The following is a 15610-nucleotide window of genomic DNA, read 5'->3' as shown; positions in this document are numbered from 1 at the left end:
GGGAAGAATTAATAAGTACATTTTAAAAGTATTGTACCATAAAAATGCTTGAAGAAAAAATAATATATGCTATACATAGAGAATAGTCTAAAGAAAATACCCAGAGGTGCTGGCTCATACAGGTTAATTCTAGGGGGAAATTTTTTATTTTTATTTTTAGGGTTTTTTTTTTTTTAGTTTTTTCCCCCCCTCCTTTGAGCTTATGTTTTGTCTGATTTTGGACATGGATTAATTTTGTTATATTTTTGAAAAGGTTACTTTTCATGGAAAATAGTAATATGTTCTAGGGCTGTGGGAGGTAAGATACAGTCATGCCCACTTGGGAAATGAAACGAGGGGACTTGAATGTAAGCGGTGGTAGTCCTGGAGAAGGGGGTTGTGTCCCGCTCTGGTTCACTGCCTTAGCGGCCCAGCAGCGAGGGACAGAGCCTGGGGAGGCCTGGGACTGGGCTTTCACACCTCGTCCTGGGGGGCAGAGCTGTAAATGGTTCCTACCCTTCCCTAAGTTTACATTTGGCATGCATTCTCTCCCCACAGTTTTCATTTCTGGATTGCATGTCTCCGTCTTAAATTTAAACAAGTATTGCTTTCCGTGTTTAATTACAATTTAATGTTAATACTACTTGCATTCCAATTAGCTTTTAGTTTTCACATCACGACAGTGCATCCAAGTTATTATGTCATTATAATCTCACGTTATAATGGTTTCATAATGCAAGTCCCTGCAGAGTTGAATTAGTAGCTTCCTCTGGTAATCGCCCATCACTGTAATATCATAATCGCATAGCACAGCCCCCTCATGCTTCCACTGCAATCATTTTGACATTGTAAGAGCATTTTAATAGTATTAGCATAGATTCTCCAGAGAAATCATCCCATTGTCACTGTCTTTCCATAGGAGATTAATTGTGATGGAGCTATGTTGCTATGATATGAAAGCTTAAAAAAAAAAAAAAAAAAGTCATACTCAGAGATAAAGCATTTCGCTTCTCAAAAGGTCAGTGCATTTTGCAGGCATGTTCGCCACACAAGCCTGCATTGAATGGATGTCCTTTCACAAGATGTACAGTTTTTGTTTTGGTTGATGTTCCTTTTTGTCTGTTGGTTTAGGACTCACACTAATAGAATAAATCAGGTTGAGCCCTCTCTGTGGTATGGAAACAAAAAGCAGACATGGCCCCTGTCTTCAAGAAGTTTACAGTTTAATCAGGTTTACAGCCAATGATATGCAGCATGTACCTAAGGGCAATTAAGATTCACAGGGTAAACGAAGTCCTGTAAAGTAACGGAATACAGATGTAAGAGCAGCCAAACTTCGCCCAAAGACAGGATGTTTGATAAATGACTAAACGGTTAAAGAGACTAAAACATAAAGACTGAGTGGCAGAAATAGTGTGTTATCAGGGTTCATTCACCAACCTGGGGAGAAGGAGACCACCCAAGACACTGGTAGTTGGCACTGCCAGCCCCACCCCTGGGAGGAAGCAAGAAGACAGGCTATGGGCAGGGGCCCCTCTGGAGGGATCTGCACTATTTTCAGTGCAGAGTGGAGGCCCCCCTCCCGGGGCCTGAATAAAGGAAACATGGCTCCGAAAAGCACTGCCCAGCCCCCAGTACTCTGGGTTGGCGCTATGGTGTAAAACAACTGTTGTGTCCTTGGCATATGGCACACACTGCAGACTGACAGGGAGTTGTGTTATTTGAGGAGCCTTTAATCCTCCAGTTCTCTCTGGAAACACCACAGGAGAACTGCAAAGGGCTTATCCTAACACTCAAGACACTAAAAGCAGGGGAGTTAGAATGGACAGTCTCTGGAATTATTAAAGACTTGCTTGCCTTCTTCGTAACAGCAAATCAGCGCTCTGAGGGGTGAGGGCTGCTAACTTTCCCTTCCTGGGCTTGTGTGTGCCTAGGGATCTCAGAACTGCTCTGTGATTCAGTTCCCTTTAAATTGGAACACAATGAGGATAAAGATATGCTCTCTAAGTGCTCAAACGTACTTTACCAACAAGCTGTGGAGCAATATAAACTTATTACATAAACAAAATGAGCTGTCCTTCCTTTCGAAGTTATTTTTAATTTCACAGGTAAAGTCTGCAGCACTTGCCACTCTTCTTCCTTGAATTCTTGTTTGAACAGCTCATGAAATTACACTCTCTCCCTGGCCTATTCCTCACAGTAACTCATTTAATATATTTTTCATTAAGAATTCATATTAAAACTTACTTTTATTACATTTGAATATTAGTTTATATTAGTATTTGCTCTCTTATTATACACACTCACGGATTAAAAATAGAAAATGTGAGATATTTGACTCCAAGTGTACTAATCATAAGAACAGATATTTTATTTATTATGTAAAATACTAGAGGTCCCATACACAGAGATTTATGCAAGAATGAGCCTTCCTTTCCCTGGCTGCTGGCACCACCTTCGCTCTGGCTGGAGCTGCCTTTCCATCTTCCCACATTGCCCAGAGGCCCGGAACAGCTGGGATGGTGTGGAACGCCTGCTTCGTCATTATGGCTACGACACAAGTATCCCCGGCCACTCACCACCTGCATATGCAAATTAACCTACCATCTTTGTTGTGTTAATTTGCATACTCACTCCTGATTGGTTGGTGGGAGTCAAAAAGGTATGGTCAATTTGCATCTTAGTGTAGATGTCTTGACAGTGCTTAAAAAAATATCATAGTTTTCCTCTTTTATTCAAATATATTAAAGGCAACAGACATTATTCCTGATAATATTCAATTGGTTAATCTTTGATTTGCTACTAACAATTGTTAGTAGCTACAAAATACCTTGAGTGCCACCAAAAATTAATGCTAATGACCTATATTTCAAATATAGAAGATTGATGTCTAACTGCTCCTGCCAGCCTGTTTGCCCCAGCTTCTCTCCTCTGCCAGCCTGGCCACCCCTAAATGCCCTCCCCTACAGGGTTGATCACCTCCAAATGCCCACCCTTGCAGGTCTGGTGCCTCCCAACTGCCCTTTCCTGCTGGCCATCTTGTGGTGGCCATCCTGTGTCCACATGGGGGCAGGATCTTTGGCCACATGGGGGTAGCAATATTATGTGTTGGAGTGATGGTCAATCTGCATATTACTCTTTTATTAGATAGGATAGAGACCTGGTGCATAGGTGGGGACCAGCTGGTTTGCCCTGAAGGGTGTTTCAGATCAGGGTGGGGGTTCCCTTGGGGCATGGGGCAGGCTGGGCATGGGGCAGCCTGGGCGAGGGGCCTGTGGTGGTTTGCAGGCCAGCCACGACCCCTGGTGACCCAAGTGGAGGCCCTAGCATCTGGAATTTATTTAATTTCTACAATTGAAACTTTGTAGCCTGGAGTGGAGCCAAGCCTCCTGCTCGCTCAGCAGCCTTTTCTGTGGGTACTTATATATCTTCTGTAATTGAAACTTTGTAGCCTTAAGTGGAAGCCTGGGCCAGCCAGGGTGTGCAGAAAGCTTTGCTTCTTCCATTGCTGGGGGCAACCCTAGTCTCCCGCTCATTCCAGCTCCATGGCTGCTAACATTTCTGTTTGGATTTATCTTCTATAATTGTAGCCTTCAGTGGAGGCCTAGGTCAGCAAGGGCAGATGGAAAGCTTGGCTTCCTCCATTGCCTGGGAAACCCAAGCGTCCTTCTTGCTCTCTGTGGGTGTAGCCAACTTGGTTGGGTTTATTTGCATACTTGCTCTGATTGGCTGGTGGGCATGGCTGGTGGGCGTGGCTTGTGGGTGTAGCGGAATGATGGTTAATTTGAATATCACTCTTTTATTAGGTAGGATTAATAGAAAGTTGATTTGCCAAAAGTGTGTCTTTGGGCAAATCACTTATTCTGTGGACTTCTTTCCTCACTAATGAGACAAAGGATTGAATGAGGTGACCTCTAAAGGTTCTTCCAGATGCAAGTTTAATGATTCCGCTGAAGAGACATTAGATGTCCTCTAAGTCACCCTTGCAGCAGTTTCTCCTTGTTTACTAGTATATGTTAAATAGATGGGGACATTTGATATCTATCTCTACACTAATTCTTTTTCTGATTTCCCATCAGGGCAAACTCTAACAAACTATATTACAGTATTTACTCTAAACCTCCGATTATTACTAACAGATAAATGAAATTAAAAATACCCACAATTTCTATATTTTTACTTATTTATTATCACTCTTTAAAAATACTTTTTATTTAATTTGAGAGAGAGAGGAAGGGAGAGGGGGGGAAAGATCAATCTGAGAGTCAAACATTAGTCGGCTGCCTCCTGTACACCCATTAGTGGGATTGAGCATGAAACCCAGGCATGAGCCCTGACCAGGAATCGAATTGGCAACCTTTTAGTGCAATGGGACAATGCCCAACCTACTTAGCCACACAGGCCAGGGCTATTCTCACTCTTATTCTATGTATGAATATGAGTAAAATAGTATAAAATAAGGGTTGTTAGATTAGCTCTCAAGTAAATGATGCTGACTGTGCAAGGAACTGAAAACTCTTGGCTATTTCTCAATTAACAGCTAAAACAATCCATTATCAATCCAAGTGTGTGTGTGTGTGTGTGTGTATATATATATATGCATGTACACATACTAGTATATATAAAGTTGTAATAGCTCTTAATCATCAAAATGCAGAAACTATTCTGAAAATTGTTTTGTGCCAACTTTACAACCGAGAATTATTTTATTCTTTTGTAAAAGGTGAGATATAAAAAAGTCAATAATCTGCTTGGTTTTTGTCAGTGTTTTTAGAAGGTCTGATCCATATCCTATTGGTGGTTCAAGCTGATTTAGGTGAAATATGGACATTTAAAAATGTCTTAAACAAGTATTTATTTATTTTTGTGTTTAGAAATAAATACTAAATATTATAAGCCTGTGATTTTAGGATAAGGCTGAGATAAAATAGGGTAGGTTTGAAGAAAGACATTAAGTAATTAGTAGTAAAGTTAGTACGTAGGCATGGTAAACACTCCTAAAGACGTTATGAGATTGAATCAAATTTGACCAGTTTGACAGAAACATCAATGATGAGAGAGAATCACTGATCATATGCCCCCCATACATCCCACACAGGGGATCGAACCCGCAACCCAGGCATGTGCTCCAACTGGAAATCAAACCACAACTCCAGGCTCTTAGGTCCACACTCAACCACTGAGCTACTTTCCTTTAATGCTAATGTTGTGTATAATCACATTATACACATATAATTACTGAACACATATTTTATTCAAGGTATTACTAACACAAAAATAAAAGTGAAGAAGTGAAAACAGATTGATGAAAACTCTACAATCTCCCCTGTACTATGAAAGTCTTTTACAATCCTGATTTGATCTATCAATAAACAAAGGAATTTATAAATTAATCATTTTGACCTCATTGTAGCAAGAATAATTAGCAAAGGTCCATAAGTATCCTGAATGCTAGAAATTATATATGTTCTTTTATATATTTTAAATCTAATAATTAAATGAAATTCAATAAACAAAAACATATAGAACTATAGTAAATCTTCATGGAGATCATTTTAAACTTGGACCTCTTAGCTTGAAATATTTTGATGTTTGCACACTGATGGACAAACAGTGAAAAGACAGTGCCTTCAAGGAATGAAGATCAAAAGGGGAACTGCAACTTAATTTTCAAGAAACTTCTCCCTCCCCAGACAAGTATGGCTGTAAAGTCAATCTCAGTAATGCTGGTGCTTAAAAGGGCAGACATTTGACTACTTATGCATGGAGCTACTCCAAAACATCTAGTTACAGAGGGCCACTTTCAACATGTACTTTTCTGAATGATAAAGGGTCAAGGTCAAAGCAACAATAGTAAAATGGAATGAACATCAGGCCTTAGACTTATGCAGAAATGTGAGTGAGATTCACAACTGAAGCCCAGGATGGTTCCTAATCCCACGTTTGGAAGCTTTGAGAACTTGGATAGGTATGGATAGTGACAGAGCTTTGGAGTAATGTTCCTCTGAGGTACATGCAGAGGCCTTTCCTTGCCTAGTGTCTTCTGGTAAAAATCTTAAAATACTGGGGGATATTTGTGTAGAAAGCATTGGGCTGAAGGCATTAGTTAGGAATGGTGCTTGGAACAAGTGGCCTCTTCTCGAATTCCTGTGTTAAATAGAGAGTCTCTGAGGTTAAATGCTGAACATGGAGAAAATGCAGCCTGGGAAACTCAGTAGCTGGTAGAAAGGCACTGACTCATGATGTAACAGACATGCCATACACCAGGGAGCAGAAAAAACACATGTCAAACAACCTAGTTCAAAACTAGCCAAGATGCTCTTATAGCCTTTCCCATATAAGGGCTTCCATAGTACTTTTTTATGGAACAACTGATAGCAAAAAGCACATTCTACTTACACATGTCTTCTTTTACATATGCATGGAGGCAGCTGAATATTTCATTCATTTCTTCTTTTTTAAGTTTTATGTTATTAAACTTTTTAATATGGATATTTTCAAAAGTTCACAAACATAGAGTATTGAACTCCTGCCTCCATCACCCAGCTTCAATAACAAATTCCAATTAAAAACTTCTTCAAGGGAAAAATAATGTTTTGCAGCTCATTCCAAACTATGTACCAATTATCCCAAATACTATAGGTCTGGATCACGAATTCATGCATGGGTGGGATCCAGCCAGCCTGTCCTGATGGGGGCCAATGGGGGCCTGGCCAGTTGTGGGGGAGGGGATGTGGGAGGTTGGCCAGCTGGCCCTGCCTCCAATTGGTGGGGGGGGTTATAGGGGGTAGGGCCAGCCAGGGAGAGGGGCTGCAGGCTGATCAGGGAGAGGGGGTGATCATGGGTGGAGCCAGCCAGGGGGAGGGATCGCTGGAACTTGGCCAACCAGTTCCACCCCTGATCAGGCCAGTTGGCCAACCACAGTGGGCATCATAGCGACTGGTCATTCTAGCCATTCTGGTTCAGGTGTTCTGGCTTTTTATATATACAGATTATTCACCTACTCTTGTATACCCACAATCCTCTAAGGGCTTCTGGCTATTAATTTACTATGAGAGACACTTTTTTACAATTAGTCTGAAGACACAGAGTGCTTTCCAGAATCAACTAGAGCATGCATGGGGGATGTGGATAGGCAGTGCTCAACTGAGGCCTTTGTTGCCTTCATTCCCACTATTTCTTTAAATATAATAACTTTCTCAGTTTCTTAGGTTTATCATCTCTCTTCAGAGAGTCTTCATTTGTGGTTATTTTGACATTTTCAGTTAATAATATGGAGGCAATAATGCACAATGCACTTAAGCAATATGAGCATCAGATGCCATCACCGAGGGGGATCTGAGGTAGGACCACAGTGTATTATTCTATATTTCGTTCCCTTTCTGATGGCCAGTATGTGGATTAATCATAGCAAGATTTTTATTCAGAGAAGAAATTTTGGGTAAAAAATATTTGCTTCTCGTGATAACAAATATTTGGGTAGTTGTTCAGATGGCAAAGTGTACTTGATTGTGGATATTTAATAAACTATATAGGGGTGGGCAAAGTAGATTTACAATTGTAATACAAATAATATATAAATTAATAAATAATAATACAAGAATAAATTGTTTTTAATACTCACAACTATACACCTACTTTTTGTCACCCCTTAAATAGAATTAATTTAATAAAGTTTCTTCAGTTTTTATCTACTCATATCAGTGTTTTAAGTCACAGGTATAATGTTTTCCTCTTAATAATGATAAGAAGTTCCAGAACTGATTAGAGTGTTAAAAGATTTGCAGTCATTATTGCTTGCTTAAATTTGATAATTAAAGAAAACAATTCTTAAAAATGGTACTTTCTGGAGACCATTATCATTAAGGGTTGACTTGTGAACCCCCTACCCTCCAAATTCATATGTTAAAGCCTTAACCCTCACTACCTCAGAGAAAGACAAGTATCACATGATCTCACTCATATGTGAAATCTAATGAACAAAATAAACTGATGAATAAAATAAATCCTGAGACATAGAAGCATGGAACAGACTATGGAGTCTCAGAGAAAAGGCAGGGATGGGTGCATGGGTGGGAAGAGATCAACCAAAGAACTTGCGTGCATATATGCATAATCCATGGACACAAACAACAGGATGGTGAAGGCCTGGAGTGGGAAATGGGGTAGGCTAGGAGGGGTCAATGGGGAAAAAGGGATACATATATAATACTTTCAATAATAAAGTTTTCTTTTTTTTTTTTAAAGAGGTTATTACATTTAAAAAGAGGTTGTTAGAGTAGGTCCTAATCCAATATGACTATTTTGTGAGGCTATAAAAGGGATTAGGAAACAGGCATACATAGAAAACCACGTGAGGACACGGGGAGGAGGAGGTCATCTGCAAGCCCAAAGGAGGGGCTTTGTAAGAAACCAACTCTATCAACACCTTGATCTTGGACTACTAGCCTCCAGAATTATGAAAAATTAATTTCTGTTGTGTAAAGCACCCAGTCTATGACATTTTGTTATGGCAGCCCTATCAAACCAGTACTGTTCGTGAGGGAAGTTGTCCAATTCAAGCTACAGAGGGGCCTTTAACTACACCTGGGGGCTCTGGGTTCACAAAGTGAGTAGCAAATTTGTCAAAAGTGCTGGCCAGGTATATGCAATATAATGTAGCGCTTTTTGACAGATTTTTATGATAATGAGGTGACAGCCCATTGCATGGACTCTGAGTAAATAAATCATTATTGCTGTTATTTGTCAGGGCCTAATAGGAAAGCTTGCTGAAAAGTTAGGCACATTCCACACAGGACATATGTAGAAGCTGTGTAATGTGCGATTCTCCTGATTTGGGGGCAGGGTCCCATTTTATATTTCCTTCAAACTTTTAGAGACCAAGACTTCTGTGGTTATTTTAACATTTAACTTTTCAATATATAAGGTATAAAACATGATGACCTTGGGAGTTTATGAAAATATTTTAAATGTTCAGAAATCAATACATATATACTTTTGGAAATAATAAGCTGTATTAGGAAAGAAATCACTGTTAGTACACAATAGTAGTGAGGATTTTGTGGCTGCAGTGGACTTTCAATTACACAAAGTAGCATTAAATTAACAATATTTGCCAATGTTCTCTTTGAAATGCCTTTCAAACACTAAATAATTACCTAATTAAGCTACTGTAAGATAAGCTGTTATTACTCTGGATTTAGTGAAAAGGACTAACCATGACTATTTTTTAACAGTTTCTGTGAAGAAAGACTCAGCATTTACTGATCATAGCTGTGATAACACCCTACCTGTAGGGTATAGAAAAACCCCCCACAAAGGTTGTTTAGCTAAGTGAACTCAAGGGAAGACAGAAGATTAAGAACTAAAAACCATGACCAGTGAGTGAGAACAGGGATTTTAATATGCACTGCAGAGACCACATTGGCAGGAGGCTATTTATGAACACGGCCCATACTCAGTGCTGCACACTGACAATGGAGGATCTTTGGCCATGCCCCGAACAGCATAATTCATCACACTAGCGCTTGGAGCAGTCACATCCAAGGAATTTATCATCATCATATCACTTGTGTGAATAAGAGAAGGGGAGAACTTTGATTGTTAACCTCCAGGGAGAGTGGATTTACAGCCAACATTCCTAAGAAGGCAGGATGGCACTGCCCACAGCTAAATACTCCTGCTTCACTTCTGTTTAAGTCAAACTAAAAGAGTAAATGCATTTCCTCCAGGATGTTGAGAGCAAAACCTAGGTCTGATATTCTTAGATTCAAAATCAAATAGCCAGGAAATCACATTTAAAATACTCTTTGAATCTGCTTTAAAAAAAAAAAATTAGTCAATGGTAACTATGAATGATTTATTTCAAATGTCCTTTGGTGACAAAATAATTTCTGAAATGCACTAATTGATAACTATATCTGGGAAGAATTGTGTCTTAACAATGAGCCTGTGAATATTCCTCTATATTGTAAAACTTAGAAGGATGCTGAAAATTATGTTTTCAAAATAAAAATCGAAGCCTCAATTCCTATCCTATCCCTCTGGGCATTGAACCTTTATTGAACCTTTATATATTTTCACTTTCACACTAGCTGCCATTATAGAATGTAATTATACATTTAAGTATCATTTTTGTGACCTTTAATTAAAATCATGAAGATGACTTGAGCATCATGGAAACAAGTGAACTTGCTAGTTCACCAATAGTAACAGGAGCATTAGTCATAAGAGTAAGACTTGTATAACACCTTCCCTCTTAGGTACCCAAGGTGTCTGGTAAACTGGAGACCAGTAATCTTTGCAGTCATGTGCTCAGATCTTATCTTAATATATTAGTCAAGATATGCTAGAGTGTGCTGCAATAACAAGCAAATCCCTAAATCTGAGGGACTAAATACAGTAAGAGCTTATTTCTAGCTCACCCTATGTACAATATATTACATAGAGTGACAGGAGGATTCTGCTCACTGTCTTCATCCCATGAACCAAGCTGATAGAACAGCTACAATCCAGAAAATTGGTGGTCACTCTAGAAGAGGGAAAGAATGTGTGACAAACCTCACACTGGCTTATTGTTGTTGTTAATCCTCACCCGAGGATATTTTTCCATTGATATTTAGAGAGAGTGGAAAAACAGAAACACCGGATGTGAGAGAGACACATCAATTGTTAACCTTCCGGCCAGGAATGAGCCTGCAACTGAGGTACATTCCCTTGAATGGAACTGAACCTGAGACCCTTCAGTACACAGGCTGACACTCTATCCACTGAGCCAAACCGGCCAAGGATCTCTCACTAGCTTTTACAGCTTCTACCTACGGTAACATATGTCTAGTGAAACCTGTCTTTCAGTTAAGTCACTCCCAGAATACACACTGCCCTGGTTCCCCTCCCTCCTCACTGGCCATCTTCCTTTGATGGCCCCTCTTCACTGGACTTCTAAATGTTGGGCTCTTCAGGATTGGTCCAGGGCCCTCTTCCCTTCCCTAGTTCTCTCCCTGGGTCCTCTGGTACGTTTTCAACCACTTCACATATTATGATGACTTCCAAAAGGTTATCTGCAGACAGGTCCCTGGGAGCTACAGTAGACTGTACCTAACAGCTTCCTCTTGGATATCTCCATACCTCCTGGTAGGCAGCCTCTACAGTGGCCCAAACAACTCCTGCCCTTCCCAGAATTCACATCCTCTCACAACTCTTCAGGGACAGTCTGTGTGACCCATAAGTTACAGCAGACATGATGGTGTGCCACGTGGAGATTAGGTTAAAACATGGTAGCGTCTACCTTGGGCTTTCTTTCTCCCTTGGGTCATTCACTCTGGGGGAAGCAGTCCTATGGAGAGGTCCATTTAGGAAGGAGCAAAAGTTGCTGGCCAACAGCCAGCTGGTCTGTCAGTAACCATGTGAAAAAGCCAAAAGCAGATCTTCCAGCTTGGCTGACAGCTTGATTGTAACCTCATGAGAGACCCTGAGCCAGAACCACCCACAGACCTGGGAGACAATACATGCTTGTTTTAATCTGCTAACTTGTAGGGTAATTGCTTTAATGCAGTAATGGACAGCTAATCTACACACCATGACTAAATATTTACCAAATAGAACTTTTGATCTCTCCTATCCCAATTCCCACTTTATTCTTTCCTAGCCTTCCTCTTCTTAATTGATATCAATATCTATTGTTTCTAAGCCAGTATATTGAGAGTCATCCTTGATTTCTCCTTTTCCTTCACTACCATATCCAATTCATCAGCAAAATTTATGAATCCAAACCCAAACCATTTATTAAATCCATTCACACAGCAGAATGTATTAAGAGTCCATATCAGGTTCTGGAGAAACAACAGTACACAAAATAGGCAAACCCTCTCTCCTATAGCTAACATTCTCAGAGGAAGGGATAAATAACAATTTATAAACAAAGTAAGCATTATGTCATATGGAAATAAGTAGTATGGAGGAAAGCTAAGTGACTAGGAGGATGAGGAATGCCAGGATGTTTCAGGGTGTTAGAATGTTATTACATCCGAAACCGGTTTGGCTCAGTGGAAAGAGCATCGATGGTTGGCCTGCGGACTAAGGGGTCCCAAGTTCGATTCCGGTCAAGGGCATGTACCTTGGTTTCGGGCACATCCCCAGTAAAGGGTGTGTGCAGGAGGCAGCTGGTCGATGTTCCTCTCTCATCGATATTTCTGACTCTCTATCCCTCTCCCTTCCTCTCTGAAAAAAAAAAAAAATCAATAAAATATATATATTTTAAAAGAATGTTATTACAAATAGAACTGTCTGGAAGGCCCCACCAGTGAAGTGATACTTAAAAACTCCATATTCTGTGTCCGCTGCCCTACCCTAGCCTGAGCCACCATCACATTCCCTGTGGATTCATCGTAGCTACCTTCATGTCACTCCCCTGTCCACCACACTTCAGTGGCTTCCCATTGCTATTAGATGAAAATCTAGGGTCTTTACTAGACACAAATAGCCCTGCACAACATGGCCCTACCCCATGTCTCCAACTTCATCTGGAATGAATCATGCTCTACCCACAAAGACCTTCTGGCCAATTCCTAGACCACGCCCCAATCTTTCATGTCTCCTTCCCCTTCCAGGGCCCAGTGCAGGAATAAGTATCGCTGGGTCCATCTCATTCTTCTAAATCAGGTTTTGGCTAGCAACTTTTGCTCCTTCCTAAATGGACCTCTCCATAGGACTGCTTCCCCCAGAGTGAATGACCCAAGAGAGAAAGAAAGCTCAAGGTAGACGCTACCATGTTTTACCACCTTAAACAATGCGCCCCATCTCCACCCCATTTTCCTCATCATACCCTCTGTTAACCATTCGCAGCTGTTTGTTGATTAACTTGTTTGTCGGCTCCTTCTTTGTTTCCTCTGCCTCCAACCAGGATTTGAAGTCCCAGGGGAACCCTCACCTGGCCTGTTCTCCAATGGAGCCCCCGCACAGTCCTGGCACTCACTGCGTATTTACTGAATGAATCAGCTGACCCTTCCTGAGCACCCTGTCATTTCAACACTAAATGTTGCCAACAATAGCATTAATTGGTAAAAGCAGATCTTATTTTCTCTCATCTAGAGATTTTTTTTTTTTTTTTTTTTTTTTTAGATCTAGGAGATACTAGAGATCAATTACGTTCCTAGGAAAGATAAATAACTTGTACAAAGTCAGGAGCTGGAACCAGAACTAGGGTTAGCCTGTACACATGGGTCCAGAGTTCTTGAAACAAGCAACCTCTCTGACTGCTATCTTCTTGTGAAAAATAAAGAACAGGTGGCTAAGGGGGGAGAGCATAGGCTTTGGAGTTAGAAATACATTTTTTTTTTTCCTCTAAACTTTCCAGCAGTGTGGCCTTACTTCTCTATGCCTTGCCTTCCTTCAACAAGAGGTGGGGGCTGTGGAGAGGATTCAGTTAGAGCACACAGCGCTCAAAGAATCCTGGTGATTAGGTTTTACCAATTGTCAACAAATATAGGCTTGATGCATTTCTATTATGATTCTAAGATCAGGGAATAGCAACAAAATGCATTTATTATTATTCCAAATACCTATATTACACATATCTTAGTAAGTTTTATAACAGTAAAGCAACCTTTAGCCTCCCCAAACGAGGAGAAAATTTCCTAAAGTAGCGCCTTGTAAATTCTGTGTTTGAATTCTCTTTTTAAAAATTAAGTTGCTACCTTGCTATCAACAGTTAGCAAGTTGTCTCATCTTTGCAGGATGCACAGATTTCTTTTTTGAAGGGGCTGCTTGTTTCTATGGGATAGCTGAGTACATGCGTCCTGTCTGTGTAAAGTAAAATGTAACAGGGTAAGTAGTTTTCACAAGTGTTAGGACTCTTTTCTTACTGACATTCCTTCTGTAGACAATGAATCCCATTATCCTTTAGGCTGGGAGTAAATGCTCCACTGGAGCGGTGACTAGAGGACAAACGGACTCTTGGTTCTACACAAGGCAGAAGTTTTTGTCTGTAAATGTGCTCAGAGGTGTCCCTGCACCGCTATACCCCAGCATAGCAGCAGTAAATGCCACCCTCGTATCCGTGGGAAGGCGCACCCAGTGTTTGGAATACTTTATACCAGGACCAGGAGATGGTAAAAAGCAAGGCGAAGCAGAGACCAAGGCTGTGATTGGGAAAGGAGGCCGAGCCCGGAAGAGGCGCCCCCCACCACACAGCGGCCCCAAGAGGACCAGGAGCATTTCGGTGTCCAAAGGACTGAGCGCTGGCAGTGCAGGCCCTGGGGCCTCCCTCCCCGCCGGACTCAGGCCTCAGGTTCAGGCCAGGGCTTGGGGGAACCATAACACTTCGAGGCACCCAGACACCTCCAAGCCCAGGCCAGCCTCCGAGACCTCGCTCAGCCTATGTCCCAAGGCTTTGCGGCTGCCGCGAGCTTTGGGGGAAAGGCAGCGGCACCAGGCCAAGGCTTTGAGACCTGCGGGGCTCCCTGCAAGGATGAGGGCGCAGAGCTGAGCCGCGATCCCGCCGCGGGGCTCCCGGCGGGGGACCCCAGCCTTCCTACCAGGCCCACGGCTCCCGCGGCCGCTCAGGCTCCCAGGACCTTCCCTCTTCTCCAGGAGCGCAGCTCTCTCCGCGGGAACCCTCAGCAAGGCCCCAGCGTCCCGGACTTGGGACTTGTCCCCGCTTCCCTCCTACTTCACCCAGCCCGTCATCTCCCCGCCCCCAGGTCCCAGGGCTGTGTCCTCGGCCAGCCCCGCCCCTACGGGCCCCGGGCCCCGCCCCGCCCACCTTGACCGTAGACCACGCCCAGGGAGTCGCTGCCCTGCCCCACCCCACCCCTCCTGGAGGCCAAGTCTGGGCTCCTGCTTGCTGGCGACCCTATCCTACCCCAGAAGGCTGTAGCTGCAAGGGTTTTCTAAGTGGCTGTGCTGTGAATCCAGTTTCTCTGCTCAAGAGTCTGTTGTGGATAGTCCCCAAATATTCTGGAGGAAGAGGTTTCTCACCGCTGTCTAGTGCCCCTGAGCGGAAGGGGTGAGGGGCTGGATCCCCAAGGGGAAAGGAAGCAGCTACATTCCCCCAGATCCCAGTTCTCTGTAGAAAAGCCTGGGACACAGAGGCTTTCAGTAGCTCCAAAAACCCTTCCAGTTTTCTCCAAGGATAACAAATCAGAGGGGCTGCCCTGGTGTCATGAACAGAATTTGGGTTTATTTATCCACCGTCTCTTGTCTCTTGTCCTTGGGCTTGAGGTTTCTCATGTTTAAAACAGAGTAGCAGGCTATGTGAACTGGCCCAGCATGCCATCATGCATCTGAAGCAGGTTTAGTGACTAGGAGCGAGTCTGTCTACAAAACACGTGCTAGCTTCAGTTGCCAAAATATAGAGTAATGCCCTTAAGCGTGACAGTGGATTCAATTAATTTTATCCTGAATCTGAGGAAAAGAGGATGAACCTTCAATTGTCATTTGAAAGGAAGGTGGGCATTTAATAATAATAATAATGGGTGGTATTTCCTGAGGCCAACTCTGCTAGGGTTTATAACAGGTTCTTTATGTATGATATCCTGTTTAATTTTTAGACACCCTGTGTGTGTAGGATCTCTCTTTCCTCCAATTACAAACACAAAATTAGTGCAAGGCCAGGACTGGACCCAAGTTTGGT

The 15610-nt window shown here is 42.1% G+C and overlaps 1 protein-coding gene across 2 annotated transcripts in view; it reads right to left on the bottom strand.

Moving 5' to 3' along the window:
* Positions 1-14662, bottom strand: part of PTER (phosphotriesterase related) — a 64180-nt gene extending 49518 nt beyond the window's left edge. The window contains exon 1 of one of the 2 annotated variants that reach the window (XM_036459067.2): positions 14514-14662. The gene's annotated coding sequence lies outside the window, so the exon portion shown is untranslated. Of the gene's footprint in view, positions 1-13673; positions 13782-14513 lie in introns of those variants that run through there. The other variant, XM_045587794.1, reaches the window with a different exon arrangement.
* Positions 14663-15610: the final 948 nt, after the last annotated feature.

The sequence above is a fragment of the Pipistrellus kuhlii genome, unplaced genomic scaffold (assembly GCF_014108245.1).
Source record: "Pipistrellus kuhlii isolate mPipKuh1 unplaced genomic scaffold, mPipKuh1.p scaffold_m20_p_1, whole genome shotgun sequence".
Lineage (NCBI taxonomy): Eukaryota > Metazoa > Chordata > Mammalia > Chiroptera > Vespertilionidae > Pipistrellus > Pipistrellus kuhlii.
Note: the sequence above shows the minus strand (reverse complement) of the source record. Positions and strands in the feature narration are given on the sequence as shown.